The following is an 11,898-nucleotide window of genomic DNA, read 5'->3' on the forward strand; positions in this document are numbered from 1 at the left end:
TTCCAATTCATCCCCATTTGCGTATTCAAATGACTCTCTAGTAGGAGTTGCAAGTACAATACTCCATACAGGATCTTCAATATAAAATACTTGCTTCGCTTGACTTCCCGAGATAAAAGAATCTGATTTGAATCCAATTCGTTTTCAAATTTACCAATGTGAAACCAAGATCATCTACTTTTATACCATTATTATTCTCCACCCAATTACATTTGAACATTGTAATTTGAAATTTGTGGTAATCAAGTAACCATATTTCTTCAATAACTCCATAAAAAATCATGTCCGACACAATTGGATTTTTATCCTTTGCACTGGCAACTTGCATTGTCTTTGCGACTAAGCTTACTCCAGAGTTTTGAGCAACTCGTACATCATCACGTTCTTTCGTAACATAAGTAATCCCATCAATCAAATAACTAGAATACTTTAACACTTTCTTGCTAGGTTCATGCGCTATCCACTTTAATCTTTCAGATATTTGAAGGGTCGAATGGTCAACCGCACGTTCAACCTATAGTTAACAATATAATAAAATTTAAATTTTTGCGTAAGATACCAAGAGTTGTATGTATGATAATACATAGTAGTTTTGGAACGTACAATATCATGCAACCAGTTAATAAATGTTCGGTTATGCTCATCTTGTAGCCACTTTTTGGACTTAGCTTTCTGAGGAAATCTTGCTCTCAACTCCACCATGTGTGCCCTAATAGAATTATTTTTAAATAAATAAACCAATAGAATGAATTCAAATTGCATAAAAGTATTGATAAGTTAGAGAACATACTCGATATAAGGATCAATCTCATCATCATTCGTCAATATGTAACGATGTGCTTGTTGCAACTCATCATGCCTAGCGGAGTGCACTATTGCACCCGATAAAGGCTTAGTACGTTCTACTTTGTGATGACTTGATGATATCCCAATTGTGTGGACATTAGATAGATAGTCTGAGCAAAATTCGACAGCCTCTTCAGCAATATAACATTCGGCTATACACCCTTCAGGCCGATTGTGATTGCGCACATAACCTTTCAAAATCTTCATGTATCTTTCAAATGGGTACATGTGTCTATATCAAACGGGTCCGCACAATTTGACCTCTCGCACGAGATGAACAGTTAAATGAATCATTATATCAAAAAATGAAGGAGGGAAATACTTTTCAAGCAAACACAATATCATTACAATCTCTCTTTGCAAGTCATCCATCTTTAAAACGTCTATTACTTTACTATATAACGCATTGAAGAAGAAACATAACCGAGTGATAGTATCTCTGACATGTTTTGGCATGACACCACGAATAACCACTGGAAGCAATTGTTGCATTAAAGTGTGATAGTCATGTGACTTAAGGCCAACAAGTTTCAAATCCTTCATCGACACAAGGTTTTTAACATTAGATGAGTAACCTTCAGGGACCTTTATTCCTGACAAAGAATTGCAAATACTTCTTTTCTCAGCTTTACTTAGAGTGTAATAGGTAGCTGGCAGAAACGTTCTTTTCTCCTCAATCCTTGGTGCCAGTTCAGTTCTTAAATTCATTTCCATAAGGTCTAATCTTGCTGCGACTCCATCCTTTGTTTTTCCTGAAATGTCAAATAATGTACCGATGAGACTTTCACAGATATTTTTTTTCAATATGCATCACATCAAGAACATGTCGAACATGTAGCTCTTTCCAATATTCAAGTTCAAAGAATATTGATTTCTTTTTCCAACATGTTTCTCCATCATTCCTCTTTGATGATAGCTTTCCGCTGATTTTTCCCAACTGATAATTAATTCTTTCAACTCTTTCCAAAACTTCATGGTCACTCAATGGATTTGGTGCAAGGTTAAATTCTTGATTCCCATTAAATGCCTTCTTTTGCTTTCGATAAGAATGACATAAAGGTAGAAACCTTCTATGGCCTGTATATGACATTTTTCTACAATGCTTCAACCTTGTCGAATAAGTTTTTTCTGCACAAATAGGACATGCATGATATCCCTTCACAACATATCCTGACATGTTCCCATATGCAGGAAAATCATTGATTGTCCATAGCAGAACAACTTTAAGAGAGAAACTTTCTTCTCGATATGCATCATATGTTTCGACACCTTTATCCCATAAACATTTTAAATCATCAATTAGATGTGCTAAGTAAACATCAATATCATTTCCTAGTTGTCTAGGGCCAGATATCAACAAAGTGAGCATAATAAATTTTCTCTTCATACACAACCATGGTGGAAAGTTGTATGTGATCATTAAAACTGGCCAACAACTATATGTAGAACTCAACAAACTGTGGGGATTAATCCTGTTTGCTGATATAGCCAATCTCAGATTTCTGGGCTCAGAAGCACAATCAGGCCACATGCGATCAACTAATTTCCAAGAAGGTGCGTCAGCTGGATGACGTAAGTATCCATCAAGAATTCTTTTATCAGTATGCCAGGTTAACTCCTTGGATATCGCCTTATTCCGAAACATTCTTTGAAATCTTGGCATGGGTGGGAAATACCACAAGACCTTTGCAGGAACTCCTTCTTTTATCTTGGATTTGTTGCTCAACTTCCACCTTGATGTCCCGCAAGTAGGGCAATTGGCAAAATCTTCGTACTCCTTCCGGTATAAGATACAATCATTAGGACAAGCATGAATTTTCACACAATCCATCCCTAATGCACATAAGCTTTTCTTTGCGTCATACAAAGATAAAGGTAATTCATTGTCATCTGGAAGCATTTCTCCAAACAAAATAAGTAAATCGATAAAACTTTTATCACTCCAACTATATTTTGCCTTCAAGTTAAATAATTTCACAACTACAGATAATTTTGTGAATTTTGTGCATCCAGGATATAAACATTTCTCGGCATCTTCAAGTAGCTTATTGAACTTGCTTGGATTCTTAGCATAACTATCATATGCAGCTTGCACCATATCTATAGGCTCCTCGGCAAAATATTTGTATTCATCTTGCCCCACGCGATCATTACTGTTCATTGAGTTTTCTGTCATAGTTCTTTCCCCATGCCATATCCATGTATGATATGTCAAATCCATACCATTACAATATAAATGTGCCCTTATAGTTTCAACATTTTTCTTCTTTATGTTACCACATCTTGCACATGGGCAAGGTATTGCATTAGGATCGTTAGCGTTTTCCAGTGCAAATTGCAAGAAAGACTCTACTCCAATATCATATTCACTAGATAGTCTATCCTTTGACATCCATTCTTTGTCCATTCTTGTTATAAGTACTAATCAACTAGAAATGAGATAACACCTACCTTCAAAACAATTGTACCGTATACAACAAGATCTTAACACAATGAACAAGAAACATAAGATATTCTTAGCATACAATCTATACAATCAAGTAACTAAATTATTAAAATAAGTGAATCTGCTAATAAGAGAAAAACTATCTATGGATGTGAAGAAAGGGAAGGGTTTAGTGCAAAAACATGAAGGGTTCAAAACCACCTTAGATGAAAAAATATTTGAAATAAACTATAACGTGAACTCTAGCTCAAAGATAGGACTATTAATGAATACCAAAAGCAGATCAAAAATTTGTCAAGCAAGCAAGCATATTGAAAAACTTGAGGCAACTATTGTTTCATTGAAGAATAAAAAAACAAGAAGCTAGTCTGCAGGCAACTATGAGAAACTTGAGGTAACAATTTGTCAATTAACATTCAATATATGGTGAAATCCTCTAATATTCAGCATATTGAGAAACTACAAGAGGAAGCTATTCTACAAGCTAGGAGGTTGTCTAGTGCCACTGAAACTATTAAAGCATTAGAATAAAAAAAAGACTAAAACTTGGCAAAATTTTCGTCGATTAGCAATTGAATAATATATAAAATTGTATGTTACTCCAGCATGTTCTTGCTACAGAATGTTAACCCTAGAATCAAAAAAATCCTTTCCTTGGATGAAAATGATAAAGCAGATGTATATATGGTGCTTCATAATCCGAAACAATTCTCAACAATCAAGACAATGTCATATTGCATATCTTAGAAAGTAAGTCAAATGGATAAAAACATATTACATAGATTGCTTGACACTTTTAATTTTCCAATATCATACTGATCTTATTTTACATTCATAGATGACCAAAATCTTGTGCCTATCATGTTTGAATAACATCTAGTGGAGGTATATAAGAGCAAATCATTGACAAGAAAAACAAGCTCATGACACATCTTGAAATAAAAGAAGATAATGGAAATTCAGTGGAAACCCTGAAGGAAGCTAGGCAGGAACCATGCTCAAAGAAAGAGTCATCCATGTCTCAGAAATTTGTATCTGGGCTGGTAGTTGATGAAGATACAGATGAAATTGGAGGAAACTCAATGAACCGAAAAGAAACTGGAGTTATGCTATATGAAGAACACAATAATGCAAAAGCAGGCGGTGCTTTCTCACAAGATTACAATGAATTCAGGGCAAATCAACTACCAGGTGAAGACCATAAGTATGATGAGATGCCACAGGCAGTTCATGATCCTTGTTTACTGAAAAAATCTATGAAGCAAACAATGCTGCAAGGAGGCAAGGAAGTTAGCAGAAATGAAAAGATGGAAAGGATCCTTGCAAACCCAGCAAATCCAGATGTTTCAGCTAGCAGTGACATTTTAAACATAGATTCAGATGCCAGGGGAAGCCTTCTGTTCAAAGATTTGGATGCCCACCCAGAAAATGATGATGATTTAGAATTACAATTGGCTAAAGATGCTGCACACATTGACAATGTTGGGCCCTCAAAGTTTACTTCAAACTTTAAGAAGACAGAAGATAATGAAAGTGGAAGAATGGAAAAAGATATATGTAATACATGGGACGTAGGTTGTAGGAAAGATATGTGGTTCATGATGCTTCTGATGATGTGTTCTTTGGTAGTGTGGTTTTAAGGAAATGATATACAATTGACTAAAAGAGAACAAGACACTTTTATGCCCCCGAGAAAAGTGCAAAGAAGAGAGAAAATCGTTCGGGAGCTATGATTCTTCACCAGATTAGAAGAAGAAAAACGCACCTCGGGACAAAATGAGCCACGGGGATCGCGAACTTGTGACCGGCGTGGACTGGAAGGAGAGAAGATGGCGGTCGCCGTCGGGGAGAAGATCGCGATTAGGGTTAGCGCGGGTTTTTGGTGGCGGTGCGCGCGATGTGGTAAAAAGAAAACGAAATTAATGAAGAATAGTTGTTGCAACATATATTTTGTACAAAATTGCAATTTTATCCTTACTATTTGAATAAATCCATCCATCTTAAAATAGACCACAAATTTTATCTTAGAGATAAACATTAAGGGATATAAATTTCACTTCATCAATGAAAATAGGCAAATAACTATGTTTGACTATTTTTTTATAAAATAATTTTTAAAGACAACATAGTTTTAGACACCAAATTAAAACTGTTGATTAAAACTAATAGACAACATAGTTTCAACATAGTTTTAAGCAACACTAATAGACAACGGTTGATTAAAACTGTTGTCGTATGCCAAATAAAGATATCTCATAAACAACAACTTTAAAAAACTGTTGTCTTATGTATGTCAAAGACAACAGTTTTTTAAACATTGTTGTCTTTTTTAAAAAAAAACACGACTAACAACAACAGTTTTCAATAAAATCGTTGTTAAATGACAAAAAGACAACAGTTTCTCAAAAAACTGTTGTCTATTAGGTGTGGTTAAATCTATAATTTCTTGTAGTGTGTGTTCAACATTAGCATTTGATGCATAAAGCCTTTGTAACCTAGGAGTTAAAGGCAAATAAAATAACTAAGGGTATAATTTACGTCGATGTTGACGCCTTCTGATGCTCTTGTACCTAGTTTGATTACAGAATTTACGAACTTCTACATTTTCATCATCTCCCCAATATAACATACATTCTATGTAAACATCAATTCTTTCCACTAGAAGATCTAATTCTTTTACAAATTTTTTCATATTGTAAAAATCATTAGGCATTATGTGATCACGTGACAATACCTCTCCAATAACTTGAACAAAGTAATTAAAACAATCTTTAGAAACATTATGATCTGCCTTGACATTCAACAATCTTGCGCTGAGAGATAATTTAGTGTAACTGTTACAACTAGGTCATACTGGTTCATCTGCAACACACAACACTTCCATGCATGGGTGCAAATCTAGGGTTCACATTACACCAAACCAAGTTGACTCATGTGCGATCACAACTTACACAAGTCGAATGTCGGACCGATTGAAGTAAAATTTGCTCAAGTGAATCAACCAATATTTTGTCACATGAATCCTCTTTTCACTACTGCTCAAATGCGTAATGGAGGCATTAATGTGCTGAATCTGAGATGATCAAATTTTAATGGTGTATCCATAACCACCTGAGTAAAATGATCGATCATTGATGGTCGGCTACTGGCGTTTCATGCTAGATAGGGAATGATACTAAATGACCTTTAATCGATCATTAATGCTATAAAGGGTCGGAGATCCTATATAAAGAGACCATGAGTAGAGGTATGCGCAAGAGATAAGAAAAGAGAAAAAAAAAAAATCTATCCACCTTCATTCCCCCTTACTTTCTTTTTTTCAGTAGTGCGCTCCGCTCGACAATTTTATCCATGCTATTGTTTTAGTATTCTCTTAGTTCGCCACAAACAACCTATTCTATATTACATTTGTGGTTTTACCGTTGAATCCTAGGAAATAGATGTCTGACGTAACCTCTAAGTACCGCTGGAAGGGGCAAATATGTTTTAAGGATACTCTATTAAATGCAAGCCTCGACGTCTTCTTTTCCAAACTGGGTGACCCATTCAGACTCAACAATCATGCAATTTGGTTTCTTGACTCGGCCGACTTGGTACTTGGTAACTCAGTAGCTCAACACTCGATCAACTTGGTACTTGATTGATTCAGTAGCTCGATAGCTTGGTCTACTCGGTCACTTGGTGACTCGGTAGGAGTATTCGACGTCCTGACTCCACAACCCGATCGGGCGACACTTAACATTCCATTCGGACTCAAGAAGCACTCAAGCCACTCAGATCTCATGGCACTCGAAACCACTTAGGAGCACTCGACGTCTCAACTTAGCGCTCAATCAGCAACCCATTTGGATTTGGCAGTCGGATGACGACTCAACACTCAGCTTCCAACTTGGACTCGAGAAGCACTCGACAGTTAGCTAGCAATGTCTCGCCCGAGGTCGGACAACCAAACAACTCATCTCATCAGCCCATGCTGACAGCTTAAGATTATCAACTCAACTCATCTCAATTCAATTCAACATATTCATGTAACTTTGACAAATAGCTCTAAAATCATGCAATATCGTGCAACAAGTACTACATTCAACATTTAATTCATTTACAACTTGATTGCCTAAAAACACAGTGGGAGTAAGAGTAGGAGCATTTCACAATTAAGTTGATTCAGGCTAAGACTCAACCGTTAATACTTGATGCAGTTTCTTTTATGAGATCATCTACTGAACATACAAGTAAAATGACTTACACGTTCCTTGTACCATCTTTTTGCGTCAGCCTTGCATTAGTAGGTTCTAAGTAAAAAGGATGGAGCCGAATAATAATATAGTTATGGTTGGCTTTAGACACATTCTCCCCATGTTTCATGTCGGACATTGTTCTCTATTAGTCCAAAGCTTGAACCCATTAACTATAACTTCACAGCTGTCGCAAAACCCAAGATCTCACGAGCCATTTTTCCTTTTTTTTTTTTTCCTTTAAATAATGTCCACTTGACCATTATATTTTTATCCCCTAATATGGTTTCATATTTGCTTTAACTTTTCTCATTGAAATGTTTTCTTTTTTTTTTCAAGTGCCCTTTGATTTCTCTGAATAAAATTTCAGGAGAAAGGAACTATCTCTCATTCTAAATTTGGACAAGGGGATGATTAATCTCATTGATATTAATGTTAAGTTTTTTTTTTCTTTTAATCTTTTTTTTTTCTCCTATAGTAAAGACATACTAGGATTTCCATCCCTCCCTCCCCTCGCTTCTTCCTCTCATCTTACACTTCTCGCCTTGAAAAGAAAATTGAATGGGGCTTTGGATCTTACAGAAATGATAGGGGTTAAAGTTCCGAATTAATAAACAAATTAAACCACAATAATTAATCTTTTCTCCACTACTACTACTACTACTACTACTAGTTCTTCTTCCTCCTCCATCAGTGGCATGCAAACGGAGTAGAGGATGAAGTAGGCCTAGAGATAGGGAGGAAGAAAGTAAAGATGAAGCCAATTGCTCATCATTTCTCCCACACCTTCTTCTTCTTCTTCTTCTTCGCCTTCAACATCTTTTGCTGGTGCGCTACAACTTCCAGCGCAGCAGTCACTATAGACGACGAGATCGCCGCTTTGCTCGCTATCAAATCCGGCCTTGTCGATCCCCTCCACTCCCTCAGCGACTGGATCCCTCCGGAGAACCTGGAAGATGACTTCTTCCACTGCAATTGGACCGGCGTCGAATGCAACTCCCTGGGCTTTGTTTCCGCGCTCAACCTCTCGCGCCTCAACCTTAGCGGCGTCATCGCCGACGACCTCCGCCGCCTCAGCAGCCTCACCACACTCAACCTCTGCTGCAACTCCTTCTCCTCCTCGCTTTCCATCTCTCTATCCGGCCTCTCCTCCCTCCGCGAGTTCGACGTCAGCGCCAACGCCTTCGTCGGCGAGTTCCCCAACGGCCTAGGCTCGTCGAAGGGGCTCACGATCCTGAACGCGTCGAGCAACAACTTCGTCGGATCACTACCAGAAGATCTATCCAACGCGACAGCTCTCCAGGTGTTAGATTTTCGAGGAAGCTTCTTCGAGGGGTCGATCCCGACGGCCTACAGGAGCCTACGAAATCTGAAATTTTTAGGCCTTTCCGGCAACAATCTTACCGGAAAAATCCCAGCGGAGCTCAGCGAACTCACCTCGCTGGAGAAGCTCATAATAGGGTACAATGAGCTGGAGGGAAGCATCCCCGCCGAGTTCGGGAACCTCTCGAATCTTCAATACCTCGACTTGGCAGTCGGGAATCTCAACGACGGGATTCCGCCGGAATTGGGAAAGCTCAAGCAGCTGACTACTCTGTTTTTGTACAAGAACAATTTGGACGGAGAGATTCGAAATTGGGAATATCTCGGCACTCATGTTGCTCGACCTCTCTGACAACTTGATTTCCGGCGGGATTCCGCCGGAGTTAGCGATGTTGGAGAATTTGGAGCTGCTAAACCTGATGTGCAACAGGCTCACTGGCACGGTGCCTGCCGGCATTGGGGTCTTGCCTAAATTGTTAGTGCTCGAGCTGTGGAACAACTCGCTCACCGGCGCTCTCCCACCGAATCTGGGACGCAGCTCGCAGCTGACGTGGCTCGACGTGTCGTCCAACTCACTTTCCGGTGAGATCCCCGGAAGCCTATGCGACGGCGGCAGCCTCGCCAAGCTTATCCTCTTCAACAACGCCTTCTCCGGCGGGATTCCAACGGGACTGACGACGTGCACCACGTTGGTCCGGGTGAGGATGCAGAGCAACCGGCTCAACGGCTCGATCCCCGTTGGTCTAGGGAAACTGCCGATGCTGGAGAGGTTGGAGTTGGCCGGAAACGAGCTCGACGGCGAGATTCCCGGCGACATCGCCCTCTCGACGTCGCTCTCCTTCATCGACCTCTCCCACAACGGCTTCCGGTTGGGCCTCCCTTCCAACATCTTCTCCATCCCCACGCTTCAGAGCTTCATGGCATCTGATAACCGGATCTCCGGCGAGATTCCGGACCAGTTCCAAGACTGCCCCACGATGGCGGTTCTCGATCTGTCGAATAACCGCCTTGAAGGAGGTATCCCGGCGAGCCTTGCTGCGTGCCAGAAGCTGGTCAGTCTCGACCTCCATGGCAATTTGCTCGCCGGCGAGATCCCTGTCGCGATAGCAATGATGCCGGCGCTCGCCACCGTTGACTTCTCTAATAACCTGCTAACAGGACCGATACCGGAGAACTTTGGGAGCTCGCCGGCGCTTGAGACTTTGAATTTGTCGCACAACAATCTCTCTGGCCCTGTCCCCGCAAATGGCATACTGAGGACCATAAACCCTGACGAGCTCGCTGGGAATTCGGGACTTTGTGGCGGAGTGCTGCCTCCGTGCCGCTCGGGAGACGGGGAGGCTTGGTCGGGGAGTCGAAAGAGTGCTCGATTGAAGCACATCGTCGCCGGATGGATGACAGGCATCGCGGTGGTGCTCGCCTTCTGCATCATTCTCTTGGGCGCTCAGTATCTTTACAAGAAATGGTATGCCAGCAACGGCAGCTGCTGCGAGGAACGCTTTGACGAAGAGACTGGCGGCGCATGGCCGTGGAGGCTGACGGCGTTTCAGCGGCTCTACTTCACGAGCGGAGAAATCATCGCCTGCGTCAAGGAGGCGAACGTCATCGGAATGGGTGCCACTGGGATCGTCTACAAGGCCGAGCTCCCGCGGCCTCCGCACACGGTGGTGGCCGTCAAGAAGCTCTGGCGGGCTGGCGGCTCTCCCGACAACGCCGCAGGAGGCGGCGGTAGCTCGAGCCTCGCCGCCGAAATGGCCGGAGAAGTCAACGTACTAGGCAAGCTCCGGCACCGCAACATCGTACGATTGCTCGGTTACATGCACAACGACGTCGACACAATGATCCTATACGAGTACATGCCCAACGGCAGCCTGTGGGAGGCGTTGCACGGGCCGCAGCAGGGCGGCGGCGGCGTACTCGCTGACTGGGTGGTGCGGTACAACGTGGCTGCCGGTGTCGCACAGGCACTCGCCTACCTCCACCACGACTTCAACCCTCCCATAATTCACAGAGACATTAAGTCGAACAACATCTTGCTCGACGCCAACCTCGACGCCCGAATCGCCGACTTCGGCCTCGCGAGGATGATGTCGAGGACCAATGAATCCGTGACGATGGTCGCCGGGTCGTACGGCTACATCGCTCCAGGTACATGATCAAAATCTCTCGTTTAATTTGCTCTGTTTCTGGTTAAAAGAAAGATTCATCATGCTCTATCCTGAAACAGAGTATGGCTACACGCTGAAGGTGGATCAGAAGAGCGACATCTACAGCTTCGGGGTGGTGCTGATGGAGCTGGCGACCGGGAAAAAGCCCATCGAGGCGGAGTTCGGCGAAGGGCAGGACATCGTGGGGTGGGTTCGGGACAAGCTGAGAAGCAACCAGGTGGAAGAGGTGCTGGACGGGAGCGTGGGCGGGCGGTGCAAGCATGTGCAGGAGGAGATGGTGTTGGTGCTGCGGATCGCGGTGCTGTGCACGGCGAAGCTGCCCAAGGACCGGCCGTCGATCAGGGACGTGCTCACGATGCTCGGCGAGGCGAAGCCGCGGAGGAAGAGCAGCAGTGCCGGGGCAGCGGAAAGCAACGTGATGGACAAGGACAAGCCTGTGTTCACTACCTCGCCGGATTCCGGCTACTTGTGAACAGGAACGTTGCATGGCTCCTCATTCCTTGAATTCATTTTTTGTTTGTTTGTATGTAGCTTAATTTCAAATGCATGAGATCAATCGTGTTATTGTAAACCTTCATTCTTCCCTACAAAATTTCTTCCAACTTCTTTGTTTGTAAGAGGATCCTTTGATGCTTGAAAATTGTTTTCAGGAAAATCAAAGGAAACAATAAAAAAATCAACTACAAGTTCTTCGATGTTTCAGGCCTTGGCCAAGAAAGTTAAGAGACTAGTTGCTGAAGTAGGTGAGCAAATTGCTATAGCCCCAGTTAAACACACCAAGGTTCCTATGATCGTTGTTCTACTGTACTGACAGCTTACCTCAAATCTTTCAAGCCTATAAGATCATTCAAAGATCAAGGTGTTGAGATCTGTTATATTA

General features: G+C 41.8%; 1 pseudogene; it reads left to right on the forward strand.

The window, feature by feature from the left end:
- The first annotated feature begins 8,222 nt into the window (after positions 1-8,222).
- On the forward strand, positions 8,223-11,610 carry LOC121969591 (annotated as a pseudogene).
- Positions 11,611-11,898: the final 288 nt, after the last annotated feature.

This window comes from Zingiber officinale, chromosome 4A, assembly GCF_018446385.1.
Source record: "Zingiber officinale cultivar Zhangliang chromosome 4A, Zo_v1.1, whole genome shotgun sequence".
NCBI classification, from domain to species: domain Eukaryota; kingdom Viridiplantae; phylum Streptophyta; class Magnoliopsida; order Zingiberales; family Zingiberaceae; genus Zingiber; species Zingiber officinale.